The 15,796-nt window shown below is 51.1% G+C and overlaps 1 protein-coding gene and 17 non-coding genes across 18 annotated transcripts in view; 17 read left to right on the forward strand and 1 right to left on the reverse strand.

Moving 5' to 3' along the window:
- pde6b (phosphodiesterase 6B, cGMP-specific, rod, beta) overlaps positions 1–15,796 on the reverse strand; it is a 62,236-nt gene that overhangs the window by 14,050 nt on the left and 32,390 nt on the right. The gene's annotated exons all lie outside the window — the stretch shown is intronic.
- trnae-cuc (transfer RNA glutamic acid (anticodon CUC)) lies at positions 114–185 on the forward strand. The gene has a single exon. It is a non-coding gene; the product is annotated as a tRNA-Glu (tRNA).
- trnae-cuc (transfer RNA glutamic acid (anticodon CUC)) lies at positions 1,082–1,153 on the forward strand. The gene has a single exon. It is a non-coding gene; the product is annotated as a tRNA-Glu (tRNA).
- trnae-cuc (transfer RNA glutamic acid (anticodon CUC)) lies at positions 1,903–1,974 on the forward strand. Its single transcript has one exon. It is a non-coding gene; the product is annotated as a tRNA-Glu (tRNA).
- trnae-cuc (transfer RNA glutamic acid (anticodon CUC)) lies at positions 2,859–2,930 on the forward strand. The gene has a single exon. It is a non-coding gene; the product is annotated as a tRNA-Glu (tRNA).
- On the forward strand, positions 3,828–3,899 carry trnae-cuc (transfer RNA glutamic acid (anticodon CUC)). Its single transcript has one exon. It is a non-coding gene; the product is annotated as a tRNA-Glu (tRNA).
- trnae-cuc (transfer RNA glutamic acid (anticodon CUC)) lies at positions 4,649–4,720 on the forward strand. Its single transcript has one exon. It is a non-coding gene; the product is annotated as a tRNA-Glu (tRNA).
- On the forward strand, positions 5,617–5,688 carry trnae-cuc (transfer RNA glutamic acid (anticodon CUC)). Its single transcript has one exon. It is a non-coding gene; the product is annotated as a tRNA-Glu (tRNA).
- Positions 6,573–6,644, forward strand: trnae-cuc (transfer RNA glutamic acid (anticodon CUC)). The gene has a single exon. It is a non-coding gene; the product is annotated as a tRNA-Glu (tRNA).
- On the forward strand, positions 7,542–7,613 carry trnae-cuc (transfer RNA glutamic acid (anticodon CUC)). The gene has a single exon. It is a non-coding gene; the product is annotated as a tRNA-Glu (tRNA).
- trnae-uuc (transfer RNA glutamic acid (anticodon UUC)) lies at positions 8,687–8,758 on the forward strand. Its single transcript has one exon. It is a non-coding gene; the product is annotated as a tRNA-Glu (tRNA).
- On the forward strand, positions 10,245–10,316 carry trnae-cuc (transfer RNA glutamic acid (anticodon CUC)). Its single transcript has one exon. It is a non-coding gene; the product is annotated as a tRNA-Glu (tRNA).
- On the forward strand, positions 11,390–11,461 carry trnae-uuc (transfer RNA glutamic acid (anticodon UUC)). The gene has a single exon. It is a non-coding gene; the product is annotated as a tRNA-Glu (tRNA).
- On the forward strand, positions 11,992–12,063 carry trnae-cuc (transfer RNA glutamic acid (anticodon CUC)). Its single transcript has one exon. It is a non-coding gene; the product is annotated as a tRNA-Glu (tRNA).
- Positions 12,960–13,031, forward strand: trnae-cuc (transfer RNA glutamic acid (anticodon CUC)). Its single transcript has one exon. It is a non-coding gene; the product is annotated as a tRNA-Glu (tRNA).
- Positions 13,781–13,852, forward strand: trnae-cuc (transfer RNA glutamic acid (anticodon CUC)). Its single transcript has one exon. It is a non-coding gene; the product is annotated as a tRNA-Glu (tRNA).
- trnae-cuc (transfer RNA glutamic acid (anticodon CUC)) lies at positions 14,737–14,808 on the forward strand. Its single transcript has one exon. It is a non-coding gene; the product is annotated as a tRNA-Glu (tRNA).
- On the forward strand, positions 15,706–15,777 carry trnae-cuc (transfer RNA glutamic acid (anticodon CUC)). Its single transcript has one exon. It is a non-coding gene; the product is annotated as a tRNA-Glu (tRNA).

A 15,796-nucleotide genomic window follows, 5' to 3' on the forward strand; every position in this document is an offset into this window, starting at 1 on the left:
CTGTTCCGGAAACTCCTATACTCTTTTCACAGCTGTTAAAATAAAACAGTGCGTGGGGACTCCAGCTCCGAAATGTGGCGATCTGTTCCTTTCCCTTTTATCACCTGGAGCACTCCCTGGTGGTCTAGTGGTTAGGATTCGGCGCTCTCACCGCCGCGGCCTGGGTTCGATTCCCGGTCAGGGAAGGGGCTTTTGATGGCCAGCTGGGCTTGTAGGACCGCTTATGATGAGATAGAGGATAGAGATCGAGCTGAGCCGGAAGGCAAAGTTCTCACTTTGCTGGTCCATCTACATTCCCACCCTCACCAAAAGAATGAGATTGCGAATACAAGGGCCTGAAATGAGTTTCCTCCGTAGGGTGGCTGGACTCACCCTAAGAGATAGGGTGAGGAGCCCAGAGAGGAGCCGATGCTCCTTCACACAGAGAGGAGTAAGTTAACGTGGCTTACGTAGGCATCTAGTCTTGATGATTCTCTGGTGAGGCGTTTGGGCATGCTGTGCCGGGTCGAGGAGGCCCCAGGGCAGACCTCGGACATGCAGGATGGATCATGTCTCACAGCTGTCCTGGGAGCACCTTGGTGTCCTCCCACTGGAGCTGGAGGAGATGGCCAGAGACTGCGAACTCTGGACTTCCCTACTGAGACTGCTGCCCCCGTGACACGGACCCAGATAAGTGGAAGAAAATGGATGGCAATACTAGCGAGACGTTTTGCCTTTACAGTTTGAAGTTTTGTCTCCTGACAAGGGTCTGAAGTAAATAGAGTAGAATGGAGAATGTAGGTATCAATCCCATGAGCTCTGGTATGCTACGCAAGCACTCTCCCATTTGAGCGAATTCCCCTGCAGCAACATTACATTTCTCGTGAGAGCGATTGGACTTTTCCAAGCCTTATTTGGCCACAAATGACTGCCTCCAGCGCTGGCATGACAGTTGTTTGCATCTACTCCTGTTTAAATTGCAATGCCAACTGTTCCGGAAACTCCTATACTCTTTTCACAGCGGTTAAAATAAAACAGTGCGTGGGGACTCCGGCTCCGAAATGTGGCGATCTGTTCCTTTCCCTTTTATCACCTGGAGCACTCCCTGGTGGTCTAGTGGTTAGGATTCGGCGCTCTCACCGCCGCGGCCTGGGTTTGATTCACAGTCAGGGAACGGGCTTTTGAGGCATTGATGGCCAGCTGGGCTTGATGGACCGCTTATGATGAGATAGATATTAAGAACTGCAGTCCATCCCTCCCTTTTTGGAGTGCTTTTTCCTACATCCACAATGCAGGACATTTTCAACCACTACGCAGATGTGTTCGAACATCATACGAAGGTTGGAGTGTGACGTTGACAGGCCGATCAGCGCAGTAATACAGTTACTGTACCATACCGTCGTGGTGAAGAGAGAGCTGAGCCGGAAGGCAAAGTTCTCACTTTACCGGTCCATCTACATTCCCACCCTCAACATGGTCACGAGCCTGCTGCCCCCGTGACACGGACCCAGATGAGTGGAAGAAAACGGATGACAATACTAGCTAGATGTTTTGCCCTTACAGTTTGAAGTTTTGTCTCTTGACAAGGGTCTGAAGTAAATAAAGGAGACTGGAGAATGCAGGTATCGATCCCGCTACCTCTCGCATGCTAAGCGAGCGCTCTCCCATTTGAGCTAATTCCCCTGCAGCAACATTACATTTCTCGTGAGAGCGATTGGACTTTTCCAAGCCTTATTTGGCCACAAATGACTGCCTCCAGCGCTGGCATGACAGTTGTTTGCATCTACTCCTGTTTAAATTGCAATGCCAACTGTTCCGGAAACTCCTATACTCTTTTCACAGCGGTTAAAATAAAACAGTGCGTGGGGACTCCGGCTCCGAAATGTGGCGATCTGTTCCTTTCCCTTTTATCACCTGGAGCACTCCCTGGTGGTCTAGTGGTTAGGATTCGGCGCTCTCACCGCCGCGGCCTGGGTTCGATTCCCGGTCAGGGAAGGGGCTTTTGATGGCCAGCTGGGCTTGTAGGACCGCTTATGATGAGATAGAGGATAGAGATCGAACTGAGCCGGAAGGCAAAGTTCTCACTTTGCTGGTCCATCTACATTCCCACCCTCACCAAAAGAATGAGATTGCGAATACAAGGGCCTGAAATGAGTTTCCTCCGTAGGGTGGCTGGACTCACCCTAAGAGATAGGGTGAGGAGCCGATGCTCCTTCACACAGAGAGGAGTAAGTTAACGTGGCTTACGTAGGCATCTAGTCTTGATGATTCTCTGGTGAGGCGTTTGGGCATGCTGTGCCGGGTCGAGGAGGCCCCAGGGCAGACCTCGGACATGCAGGATGGATCATGTCTCACAGCTGTCCTGGGAGCACCTTGGTGTCCTCCCACTGGAGCTGGAGGAGATGGCCAGAGACTGCGAACTCTGGACTTCCCTACTGAGACTGCTGCCCCCGTGACACGGACCCAGATAAGTGGAAGAAAATGCATGGCAATACTAGCGAGACGTTTTGCCTTTACAGTTTGAAGTTTTGTCTCCTGACAAGGGTCTGAAGTAAATAGAGTAGACTGGAGAATGTAGGTATCAATCCCATGAGCTCTGGTATGCTACGCAAGCACTCTCCCATTTGAGCTAATTCCCCTGCAGCAACATTACATTTCTCGTGAGAGCGATTGGACTTTTCCAAGCCTTATTTGGCCACAAATGACTGCCTCCAGCGCTGGCATGACAGTTGTTTGCATCTACTCCTGTTTAAATTGCAATGCCAACTGTTCCGGAAACTCCTATACTCTTTTCACAGCGGTTAAAATAAAACAGTGCGTGGGGACTCCGGCTCCGAAATGTGGCGATCTGTTCCTTTCCCTTTTATCACTTGGAGCACTCCCTGGTGGTCTAGTGGTTAGGATTCGGCGCTCTCACCGCCGCGGCCTGGGTTCGATTCCCGGTCAGGGAACGGGCTTTTGATGGCCAGCTGGGCTTGTAGGACCGCTTATGATGAGATAGAGGATAGAGATCGAGCTGAGCCGGAAGGCAAAGTTCTCACTTTGCTGGTCCACTTTGCTGGTCCATCTACATTCCCACCCTCACCAAAAGAATGAGATTGCGAATACAAGGGCCTGAAATGAGTTTCCTCCGTAGGGTGGCTGGACTCACCCTAAGAGATAGGGTGAGGAGCCGATGCTCCTTCACACAGAGAGGAGTAAGTTAACGTGGCTTACGTAGGCATCTAGTCTTGATGATTCTCTGGTGAGGCGTTTGGGCATGCTGTGCCGGGTCGAGGAGGCCCCAGGGCAGACCTCGGACATGCAGGATGGATCATGTCTCACAGCTGTCCTGGGAGCACCTTGGTGTCCTCCCACTGGAGCTGGAGGAGATGGCCAGAGACTGCGAACTCTGGACTTCCCTACTGAGACTGCTGCCCCCGTGACACGGACCCAGATAAGTGGAAGAAAATGGATGGCAATACTAGCGAGACGTTTTGCCTTTACAGTTTGAAGTTTTGTCTCCTGACAAGGGTCTGAAGTAAATAGAGTAGAATGGAGAATGTAGGTATCAATCCCATGAGCTCTGGTATGCTACGCAAGCACTCTCCCATTTGAGCGAATTCCCCTGCAGCAACATTACATTTCTCGTGAGAGCGATTGGACTTTTCCAAGCCTTATTTGGCCACAAATGACTGCCTCCAGCGCTGGCATGACAGTTGTTTGCATCTACTCCTGTTTAAATTGCAATGCCAACTGTTCCGGAAACTCCTATACTCTTTTCACAGCGGTTAAAATAAAACAGTGCGTGGGGACTCCGGCTCCGAAATGTGGCGATCTGTTCCTTTCCCTTTTATCACCTGGAGCACTCCCTGGTGGTCTAGTGGTTAGGATTCGGCGCTCTCACCGCCGCGGCCTGGGTTTGATTCACAGTCAGGGAACGGGCTTTTGAGGCATTGATGGCCAGCTGGGCTTGATGGACCGCTTATGATGAGATAGATATTAAGAACTGCAGTCCATCCCTCCCTTTTTGGAGTGCTTTTTCCTACATCCACAATGCAGGACATTTTCAACCACTACGCAGATGTGTTCGAACATCATACGAAGGTTGGAGTGTGACGTTGACAGGCCGATCAGCGCAGTAATACAGTTACTGTACCATACCGTCGTGGTGAAGAGAGAGCTGAGCCGGAAGGCAAAGTTCTCACTTTACCGGTCCATCTACATTCCCACCCTCAACATGGTCACGAGCCTGCTGCCCCCGTGACACGGACCCAGATGAGTGGAAGAAAACGGATGACAATACTAGCTAGATGTTTTGCCCTTACAGTTTGAAGTTTTGTCTCTTGACAAGGGTCTGAAGTAAATAAAGGAGACTGGAGAATGCAGGTATCGATCCCGCTACCTCTCGCATGCTAAGCGAGCGCTCTCCCATTTGAGCTAATTCCCCTGCAGCAACATTACATTTCTCGTGAGAGCGATTGGACTTTTCCAAGCCTTATTTGGCCACAAATGACTGCCTCCAGCGCTGGCATGACAGTTGTTTGCATCTACTCCTGTTTAAATTGCAATGCCAACTGTTCCGGAAACTCCTATACTCTTTTCACAGCGGTTAAAATAAAACAGTGCGTGGGGACTCCGGCTCCGAAATGTGGCGATCTGTTCCTTTCCCTTTTATCACCTGGAGCACTCCCTGGTGGTCTAGTGGTTAGGATTCGGCGCTCTCACCGCCGCGGCCTGGGTTCGATTCCCGGTCAGGGAAGGGGCTTTTGATGGCCAGCTGGGCTTGTAGGACCGCTTATGATGAGATAGAGGATAGAGATCGAACTGAGCCGGAAGGCAAAGTTCTCACTTTGCTGGTCCATCTACATTCCCACCCTCACCAAAAGAATGAGATTGCGAATACAAGGGCCTGAAATGAGTTTCCTCCGTAGGGTGGCTGGACTCACCCTAAGAGATAGGGTGAGGAGCCCAGAGAGGAGCCGATGCTCCTTCACACAGAGAGGAGTAAGTTAACGTGGCTTACGTAGGCATCTAGTCTTGATGATTCTCTGGTGAGGCGTTTGGGCATGCTGTGCCGGGTCGAGGAGGCCCCAGGGCAGACCTCGGACATGCAGGATGGATCATGTCTCACAGCTGTCCTGGGAGCACCTTGGTGTCCTCCCACTGGAGCTGGAGGAGATGGCCAGAGACTGCGAACTCTGGACTTCCCTACTGAGACTGCTGCCCCCGTGACACGGACCCAGATAAGTGGAAGAAAATGCATGGCAATACTAGCGAGACGTTTTGCCTTTACAGTTTGAAGTTTTGTCTCCTGACAAGGGTCTGAAGTAAATAGAGTAGACTGGAGAATGTAGGTATCAATCCCATGAGCTCTGGTATGCTACGCAAGCACTCTCCCATTTGAGCTAATTCCCCTGCAGCAACATTACATTTCTCGTGAGAGCGATTGGACTTTTCCAAGCCTTATTTGGCCACAAATGACTGCCTCCAGCGCTGGCATGACAGTTGTTTGCATCTACTCCTGTTTAAATTGCAATGCCAACTGTTCCGGAAACTCCTATACTCTTTTCACAGCGGTTAAAATAAAACAGTGCGTGGGGACTCCGGCTCCGAAATGTGGCGATCTGTTCCTTTCCCTTTTATCACCTGGAGCACTCCCTGGTGGTCTAGTGGTTAGGATTCGGCGCTCTCACCGCCGCGGCCTGGGTTCGATTCCCGGTCAGGGAAGGGGCTTTTGATGGCCAGCTGGGCTTGTAGGACCGCTTATGATGAGATAGAGGATAGAGATCGAACTGAGCCGGAAGGCAAAGTTCTCACTTTGCTGGTCCATCTACATTCCCACCCTCACCAAAAGAATGAGATTGCGAATACAAGGGCCTGAAATGAGTTTCCTCCGTAGGGTGGCTGGACTCACCCTAAGAGATAGGGTGAGGAGCCGATGCTCCTTCACACAGAGAGGAGTAAGTTAACGTGGCTTACGTAGGCATCTAGTCTTGATGATTCTCTGGTGAGGCGTTTGGGCATGCTGTGCCGGGTCGAGGAGGCCCCAGGGCAGACCTCGGACATGCAGGATGGATCATGTCTCACAGCTGTCCTGGGAGCACCTTGGTGTCCTCCCACTGGAGCTGGAGGAGATGGCCAGAGACTGCGAACTCTGGACTTCCCTACTGAGACTGCTGCCCCCGTGACACGGACCCAGATAAGTGGAAGAAAATGCATGGCAATACTAGCGAGACGTTTTGCCTTTACAGTTTGAAGTTTTGTCTCCTGACAAGGGTCTGAAGTAAATAGAGTAGACTGGAGAATGTAGGTATCAATCCCATGAGCTCTGGTATGCTACGCAAGCACTCTCCCATTTGAGCTAATTCCCCTGCAGCAACATTACATTTCTCGTGAGAGCGATTGGACTTTTCCAAGCCTTATTTGGCCACAAATGACTGCCTCCAGCGCTGGCATGACAGTTGTTTGCATCTACTCCTGTTTAAATTGCAATGCCAACTGTTCCGGAAACTCCTATACTCTTTTCACAGCGGTTAAAATAAAACAGTGCGTGGGGACTCCGGCTCCGAAATGTGGCGATCTGTTCCTTTCCCTTTTATCACCTGGAGCACTCCCTGGTGGTCTAGTGGTTAGGATTCGGCGCTCTCACCGCCGCGGCCTGGGTTCGATTCCCGGTTAGGGAACGGGCTTTTGATGGCCAGCTGGGCTTGTAGGACCGCTTATGATGAGATAGAGGATAGAGATCGAGCTGAGCCGGAAGGCAAAGTTCTCACTTTGCTGGTCCACTTTGCTGGTCCATCTACATTCCCACCCTCACCAAAAGAATGAGATTGCGAATACAAGGGCCTGAAATGAGTTTCCTCCGTAGGGTGGCTGGACTCACCCTAAGAGATAGGGTGAGGAGCCGATGCTCCTTCACACAGAGAGGAGTAAGTTAACGTGGCTTACGTAGGCATCTAGTCTTGATGATTCTCTGGTGAGGCGTTTGGGCATGCTGTGCCGGGTCGAGGAGGCCCCAGGGCAGACCTCGGACATGCAGGATGGATCATGTCTCACAGCTGTCCTGGGAGCACCTTGGTGTCCTCCCACTGGAGCTGGAGGAGATGGCCAGAGACTGCGAACTCTGGACTTCCCTACTGAGACTGCTGCCCCCGTGACACGGACCCAGATAAGTGGAAGAAAATGGATGGCAATACTAGCGAGACGTTTTGCCTTTACAGTTTGAAGTTTTGTCTCCTGACAAGGGTCTGAAGTAAATAGAGTAGACTGGAGAATGTAGGTATCAATCCCATGAGCTCTGGTATGCTACGCAAGCACTCTCCCATTTGAGCTAATTCCCCTGTAGCAGCATTATATTTCTCGTGAGAGCGATTGGTCTTTTCCAAGCCTTATTTGACAACGAATGGCTGCCTCCAGCGCTGGCATGACAGTTGTTTGCATCTACTCCTGTTTAAATTGCAATGCCAACTGTTCCGGAAACTCCTATACTCTTTTCACAGCGGTTAAAATAAAACAGTGCGTGGGGACTCCGGCTCCGAAATGTGGCGATCTGTTCCTTTCCCTTTTATCACCTGGAGCACTCCCTGGTGGTCTAGTGGTTAGGATTCGGCGCTCTCACCGCCGCGGCCTGGGTTTGATTCCCAGTCAGGGAACGGGCTTTTGAGGCATTGATGGCCAGCTGGGCTTGATGGACCGCTTATGATGAGATAGATATTAAGAACTGCAGTCCATCCCTCCCTTTTTGGAGTGCTTTTTCCTACATCCACAATGCAGGACATTTTCAACCACTACGCAGATGTGTTCGAACATCATACGAAGGTTGGAGTGTGACGTTGACAGGCCGATCAGCGCAGTAATACAGTTACTGTACCATACCGTCGTGGTGAAGAGAGAGCTGAGCCGGAAGGCAAAGTTCTCACTTTACTGGTCCATCTACATTCCCACACTCACCAAAAGAATGAGATTGCGAATACAAGGGCCTGAAATGAGTTTCCTCCGTAGGGTGGCTGGACTCACCCTAAGAGATAGGGTGAGGAGCCCAGAGAGGAACCGATGCTCCTTCACACAGAGAGGAGTAAGTTAACGTGGCTTACGTAGGCATCTAGTCTTGATGATTCTCTGGTGAGGCGTTTGGGCATGCTGTGCCGGGTCGAGGAGGCCCCAGGGCAGACCTCGGACATGCAGGATGGATCATGTCTCACAGCTGTCCTGGGAGCACCTTGGTGTCCTCCCAGCGGAGCTGGAGGAGATGGCCAGAGACTGCGAACTCTGGACTTCCCTACTGAGACTGCTGCCCCCGTGACACGGACCCAGATAAGTGGAAGAAAATGGATGGCAATACTAGCGAGACGTTTTGCCTTTACAGTTTGAAGTTTTGTCTCCTGACAAGGGTCTGAAATAAATAGAGTAGACTGGAGAATGTAGGTATCAATCCCATGAGCTCTGGTATGCTACGCAAGCACTCTCCCATTTGAGCGAATTCCCCTGCAGCAACATTACATTTCTCGTGAGAGCGATTGGACTTTTCCAAGCCTTATTTGGCCACAAATGACTGCCTCCAGCGCTGGCATGACAGTTGTTTGCATCTACTCCTGTTTAAATTGCAATGCCAACTGTTCCGGAAACTCCTATACTCTTTTCACAGCGGTTAAAATAAAACAGTGCGCGGGGACTCCGGCTCCGAAATGTGGCGATCTGTTCCTTTCCCTTTTATCACCTGGAGCACTCCCTGGTGGTCTAGTGGTTAGGATTCGGCGCTTTCACCGCCGCGGCCTCGGTTCGATTCCCAGTCAGGGAACGGGCTTTTGAGGCATTGATGGCCAGCTGGGCTTGATGGACCGCTTATGATGAGATAGATATTAAGAACTGCAGTCCATCCCTCCCTTTTTGGAGTGCTTTTTCCTACATCCATAATGCAGGACATTTTCAACCACTACGCAGATGTGTTCGAACATCATACGAAGGTTGGAGTGTGACGTTGACAGGCCGATCAGCGCAGTAATACAGTTACTGTACCATACCGTCGTGGTGAAGAGAGAGCTGAGCCGGAAGGCAAAGTTCTCACTTTACCGGTCCATCTACATTCCCACCCTCAACATGGTCACGAGCCTGCTGCCCCCGTGACACGGACCCAGATGAGTGGAAGAAAAGGGATGACAATACTAGCTAGATGTTTTGCCCTTACAGTTTGAAGTTTTGTCTCTTGACAAGGGTCTGAAGTAAATAAAGGAGACTGGAGAATGCAGGTATCGATCCCGCTACCTCTCGCATGCTAAGCGAGCGCTCTCCCATTTGAGCTGATTCCCCTGCAGCAACATTACAGACCACTCCCTGGTGGTCTAGTGGTTAGGATTCGGCGCTCTCACCGCCGCGGCCTGGGTTTGATTCCCGGTCAGCGAAGGGGCTTTTGATGGCCAGCTGGGCTTGTAGGACCGCTTATGATGAGATAGAGGATAGAGATCGAGCTGAGCCGGAAGGCAAAGTTCTCACTTTGCTGGTCCATCTACATTCCCACCCTCACCAAAAGAATGAGATTGCGAATACAAGGGCCTGAAATGAGTTTCCTCCGTAGGGTGGCTGGACTCACCCTAAGAGATAGGGTGAGGAGCCGATGCTCCTTCACACAGAGAGGAGTAAGTTAACGTGGCTTACGTAGGCATCTAGTCTTGATGATTCTCTGGTGAGGCGTTTGGGCATGCTGTGCCGGGTCGAGGAGGCCCCAGGGCAGACCTCGGACATGCAGGATGGATCATGTCTCACAGCTGTCCTGGGAGCACCTTGGTGTCCTCCCACTGGAGCTGGAGGAGATGGCCAGAGACTGCGAACTCTGGACTTCCCTACTGAGACTGCTGCCCCCGTGACACGGACCCAGATAAGTGGAAGAAAATGGATGGCAATACTAGCGAGACGTTTTGCCTTTACAGTTTGAAGTTTTGTCTCCTGACAAGGGTCTGAAGTAAATAGAGTAGACTGGAGAATGTAGGTATCAATCCCATGAGCTCTGGTATGCTACGCAAGCACTCTCCCATTTGAGCTAATTCCCCTGTAGCAGCATTATATTTCTCGTGAGAGCGATTGGTCTTTTCCAAGCCTTATTTGACAACGAATGGCTGCCTCCAGCGCTGGCATGACAGTTGTTTGCATCTACTCCTGTTTAAATTGCAATGCCAACTGTTCCGGAAACTCCTATACTCTTTTCACAGCGGTTAAAATAAAACAGTGCGTGGGGACTCCGGCTCCGAAATGTGGCGATCTGTTCCTTTCCCTTTTATCACCTGGAGCACTCCCTGGTGGTCTAGTGGTTAGGATTCGGCGCTCTCACCGCCGCGGCCTGGGTTTGATTCCCAGTCAGGGAACGGGCTTTTGAGGCATTGATGGCCAGCTGGGCTTGATGGACCGCTTATGATGAGATAGATATTAAGAACTGCAGTCCATCCCTCCCTTTTTGGAGTGCTTTTTCCTACATCCACAATGCAGGACATTTTCAACCACTACGCAGATGTGTTCGAACATCATACGAAGGTTGGAGTGTGACGTTGACAGGCCGATCAGCGCAGTAATACAGTTACTGTACCATACCGTCGTGGTGAAGAGAGAGCTGAGCCGGAAGGCAAAGTTCTCACTTTACTGGTCCATCTACATTCCCACACTCACCAAAAGAATGAGATTGCGAATACAAGGGCCTGAAATGAGTTTCCTCCGTAGGGTGGCTGGACTCACCCTAAGAGATAGGGTGAGGAGCCCAGAGAGGAACCGATGCTCCTTCACACAGAGAGGAGTAAGTTAACGTGGCTTACGTAGGCATCTAGTCTTGATGATTCTCTGGTGAGGCGTTTGGGCATGCTGTGCCGGGTCGAGGAGGCCCCAGGGCAGACCTCGGACATGCAGGATGGATCATGTCTCACAGCTGTCCTGGGAGCACCTTGGTGTCCTCCCAGCGGAGCTGGAGGAGATGGCCAGAGACTGCGAACTCTGGACTTCCCTACTGAGACTGCTGCCCCCGTGACACGGACCCAGATAAGTGGAAGAAAATGGATGGCAATACTAGCGAGACGTTTTGCCTTTACAGTTTGAAGTTTTGTCTCCTGACAAGGGTCTGAAATAAATAGAGTAGACTGGAGAATGTAGGTATCAATCCCATGAGCTCTGGTATGCTACGCAAGCACTCTCCCATTTGAGCGAATTCCCCTGCAGCAACATTACATTTCTCGTGAGAGCGATTGGACTTTTCCAAGCCTTATTTGGCCACAAATGACTGCCTCCAGCGCTGGCATGACAGTTGTTTGCATCTACTCCTGTTTAAATTGCAATGCCAACTGTTCCGGAAACTCCTATACTCTTTTCACAGCGGTTAAAATAAAACAGTGCGCGGGGACTCCGGCTCCGAAATGTGGCGATCTGTTCCTTTCCCTTTTATCACCTGGAGCACTCCCTGGTGGTCTAGTGGTTAGGATTCGGCGCTTTCACCGCCGCGGCCTCGGTTCGATTCCCAGTCAGGGAACGGGCTTTTGAGGCATTGATGGCCAGCTGGGCTTGATGGACCGCTTATGATGAGATAGATATTAAGAACTGCAGTCCATCCCTCCCTTTTTGGAGTGCTTTTTCCTACATCCATAATGCAGGACATTTTCAACCACTACGCAGATGTGTTCGAACATCATACGAAGGTTGGAGTGTGACGTTGACAGGCCGATCAGCGCAGTAATACAGTTACTGTACCATACCGTCGTGGTGAAGAGAGAGCTGAGCCGGAAGGCAAAGTTCTCACTTTACCGGTCCATCTACATTCCCACCCTCAACATGGTCACGAGCCTGCTGCCCCCGTGACACGGACCCAGATGAGTGGAAGAAAAGGGATGACAATACTAGCTAGATGTTTTGCCCTTACAGTTTGAAGTTTTGTCTCTTGACAAGGGTCTGAAGTAAATAAAGGAGACTGGAGAATGCAGGTATCGATCCCGCTACCTCTCGCATGCTAAGCGAGCGCTCTCCCATTTGAGCTGATTCCCCTGCAGCAACATTACAGACCACTCCCTGGTGGTCTAGTGGTTAGGATTCGGCGCTCTCACCGCCGCGGCCTGGGTTCGATTCCCGGTCAGGGAAGGGGCTTTTGATGGCCAGCTGGGCTTGTAGGACCGCTTATGATGAGATAGAGGATAGAGATCGAGCTGAGCCGGAAGGCAAAGTTCTCACTTTGCTGGTCCATCTACATTCCCACCCTCACCAAAAGAATGAGATTGCGAATACAAGGGCCTGAAATGAGTTTCCTCCGTAGGGTGGCTGGACTCACCCTAAGAGATAGGGTGAGGAGCCCAGAGAGGAGCCGATGCTCCTTCACACAGAGAGGAGTAAGTTAACGTGGCTTACGTAGGCATCTAGTCTTGATGATTCTCTGGTGAGGCGTTTGGGCATGCTGTGCCGGGTCGAGGAGGCCCCAGGGCAGACCTCGGACATGCAGGATGGATCATGTCTCACAGCTGTCCTGGGAGCACCTTGGTGTCCTCCCACTGGAGCTGGAGGAGATGGCCAGAGACTGCGAACTCTGGACTTCCCTACTGAGACTGCTGCCCCCGTGACACGGACCCAGATAAGTGGAAGAAAATGGATGGCAATACTAGCGAGACGTTTTGCCTTTACAGTTTGAAGTTTTGTCTCCTGACAAGGGTCTGAAGTAAATAGAGTAGAATGGAGAATGTAGGTATCAATCCCATGAGCTCTGGTATGCTACGCAAGCACTCTCCCATTTGAGCGAATTCCCCTGCAGCAACATTACATTTCTCGTGAGAGCGATTGGACTTTTCCAAGCCTTATTTGGCCACAAATGACTGCCTCCAGCGCTGGCATGACAGTTGTTTGCATCTACTCCTGTTTAAATTGCAATGCCAACTGTTCCGGAAACTCCTATACTCTTTTCACAGCGGTTAAAATAAAACAGTGCGTGGGGACTCCGGCTCCGAAATGTGGCGATCTGTTCCTTTCCCTTTTATCACCTGGAGCACTCCCTGGTGGTCTAGTGGTTAGGATTCGGCGCTCTCACCGCCGCGGCCTGGGTTTGATTCACAGTCAGGGAACGGGCTTTTGAGGCATTGATGGCCAGCTGGGCTTGATGGACCGCTTATGATGAGATAGATATTAAGAACTGCAGTCCATCCCTCCCTTTTTGGAGTGCTTTTTCCTACATCCACAATGCAGGACATTTTCAACCACTACGCAGATGTGTTCGAACATCATACGAAGGTTGGAGTGTGACGTTGACAGGCCGATCAGCGCAGTAATACAGTTACTGTACCATACCGTCGTGGTGAAGAGAGAGCTGAGCCGGAAGGCAAAGTTCTCACTTTACCGGTCCATCTACATTCCCACCCTCAACATGGTCACGAGCCTGCTGCCCCCGTGACACGGACCCAGATGAGTGGAAGAAAACGGATGACAATACTAGCTAGATGTTTTGCCCTTACAGTTTGAAGTTTTGTCTCTTGACAAGGGTCTGAAGTAAATAAAGGAGACTGGAGAATGCAGGTATCGATCCCGCTACCTCTCGCATGCTAAGCGAGCGCTCTCCCATTTGAGCTAATTCCCCTGCAGCAACATTACATTTCTCGTGAGAGCGATTGGACTTTTCCAAGCCTTATTTGGCCACAAATGACTGCCTCCAGCGCTGGCATGACAGTTGTTTGCATCTACTCCTGTTTAAATTGCAATGCCAACTGTTCCGGAAACTCCTATACTCTTTTCACAGCGGTTAAAATAAAACAGTGCGTGGGGACTCCGGCTCCGAAATGTGGCGATCTGTTCCTTTCCCTTTTATCACCTGGAGCACTCCCTGGTGGTCTAGTGGTTAGGATTCGGCGCTCTCACCGCCACGGCCTGGGTTCGATTCCCGGTCAGGGAAGGGGCTTTTGATGGCCAGCTGGGCTTGTAGGACCGCTTATGATGAGATAGAGGATAGAGATCGAACTGAGCCGGAAGGCAAAGTTCTCACTTTGCTGGTCCATCTACATTCCCACCCTCACCAAAAGAATGAGATTGCGAATACAAGGGCCTGAAATGAGTTTCCTCCGTAGGGTGGCTGGACTCACCCTAAGAGATAGGGTGAGGAGCCGATGCTCCTTCACACAGAGAGGAGTAAGTTAACGTGGCTTACGTAGGCATCTAGTCTTGATGATTCTCTGGTGAGGCGTTTGGGCATGCTGTGCCGGGTCGAGGAGGCCCCAGGGCAGACCTCGGACATGCAGGATGGATCATGTCTCACAGCTGTCCTGGGAGCACCTTGGTGTCCTCCCACTGGAGCTGGAGGAGATGGCCAGAGACTGCGAACTCTGGACTTCCCTACTGAGACTGCTGCCCCCGTGACACGGACCCAGATAAGTGGAAGAAAATGCATGGCAATACTAGCGAGACGTTTTGCCTTTACAGTTTGAAGTTTTGTCTCCTGACAAGGGTCTGAAGTAAATAGAGTAGACTGGAGAATGTAGGTATCAATCCCATGAGCTCTGGTATGCTACGCAAGCACTCTCCCATTTGAGCTAATTCCCCTGCAGCAACATTACATTTCTCGTGAGAGCGATTGGACTTTTCCAAGCCTTATTTGGCCACAAATGACTGCCTCCAGCGCTGGCATGACAGTTGTTTGCATCTACTCCTGTTTAAATTGCAATGCCAACTGTTCCGGAAACTCCTATACTCTTTTCACAGCGGTTAAAATAAAACAGTGCGTGGGGACTCCGGCTCCGAAATGTGGCGATCTGTTCCTTTCCCTTTTATCACCTGGAGCACTCCCTGGTGGTCTAGTGGTTAGGATTCGGCGCTCTCACCGCCGCGGCCTGGGTTCGATTCCCGGTCAGGGAACGGGCTTTTGATGGCCAGCTGGGCTTGTAGGACCGCTTATGATGAGATAGAGGATAGAGATCGAGCTGAGCCGGAAGGCAAAGTTCTCACTTTGCTGGTCCACTTTGCTGGTCCATCTACATTCCCACCCTCACCAAAAGAATGAGATTGCGAATACAAGGGCCTGAAATGAGTTTCCTCCGTAGGGTGGCTGGACTCACCCTAAGAGATAGGGTGAGGAGCCGATGCTCCTTCACACAGAGAGGAGTAAGTTAACGTGGCTTACGTAGGCATCTAGTCTTGATGATTCTCTGGTGAGGCGTTTGGGCATGCTGTGCCGGGTCGAGGAGGCCCCAGGGCAGACCTCGGACATGCAGGATGGATCATGTCTCACAGCTGTCCTGGGAGCACCTTGGTGTCCTCCCACTGGAGCTGGAGGAGATGGCCAGAGACTGCGAACTCTGGACTTCCCTACTGAGACTGCTGCCCCCGTGACACGGACCCAGATAAGTGGAAGAAAATGGATGGCAATACTAGCGAGACGTTTTGCCTTTACAGTTTGAAGTTTTGTCTCCTGACAAGGGTCTGAAGTAAATAGAGTAGAATGGAGAATGTAGGTATCAATCCCATGAGCTCTGGTATGCTACGCAAGCACTCTCCCATTTGAGCGAATTCCCCTGCAGCAACATTACATTTCTCGTGAGAGCGATTGGACTTTTCCAAGCCTTATTTGGCCACAAATGACTGCCTCCAGCGCTGGCATGACAGTTGTTTGCATCTACTCCTGTTTAAATTGCAATGCCAACTGTTCCGGAAACTCCTATACTCTTTTCACAGCGGTTAAAATAAAACAGTGCGTGGGGACTCCGGCTCCGAAATGTGGCGATCTGTTCCTTTCCCTTTTATCACCTGGAGCACTCCCTGGTGGTCTAGTGGTTAGGATTCGGCGCTCTCACCGCCGCGGCCTGGGTTTGATTCACAGTCAGGGAACGGGCTTTTGAGGCATTGA

This window comes from Dunckerocampus dactyliophorus, chromosome 17 (genome assembly GCF_027744805.1).
Source record: "Dunckerocampus dactyliophorus isolate RoL2022-P2 chromosome 17, RoL_Ddac_1.1, whole genome shotgun sequence".
NCBI classification, from domain to species: domain Eukaryota; kingdom Metazoa; phylum Chordata; class Actinopteri; order Syngnathiformes; family Syngnathidae; genus Dunckerocampus; species Dunckerocampus dactyliophorus.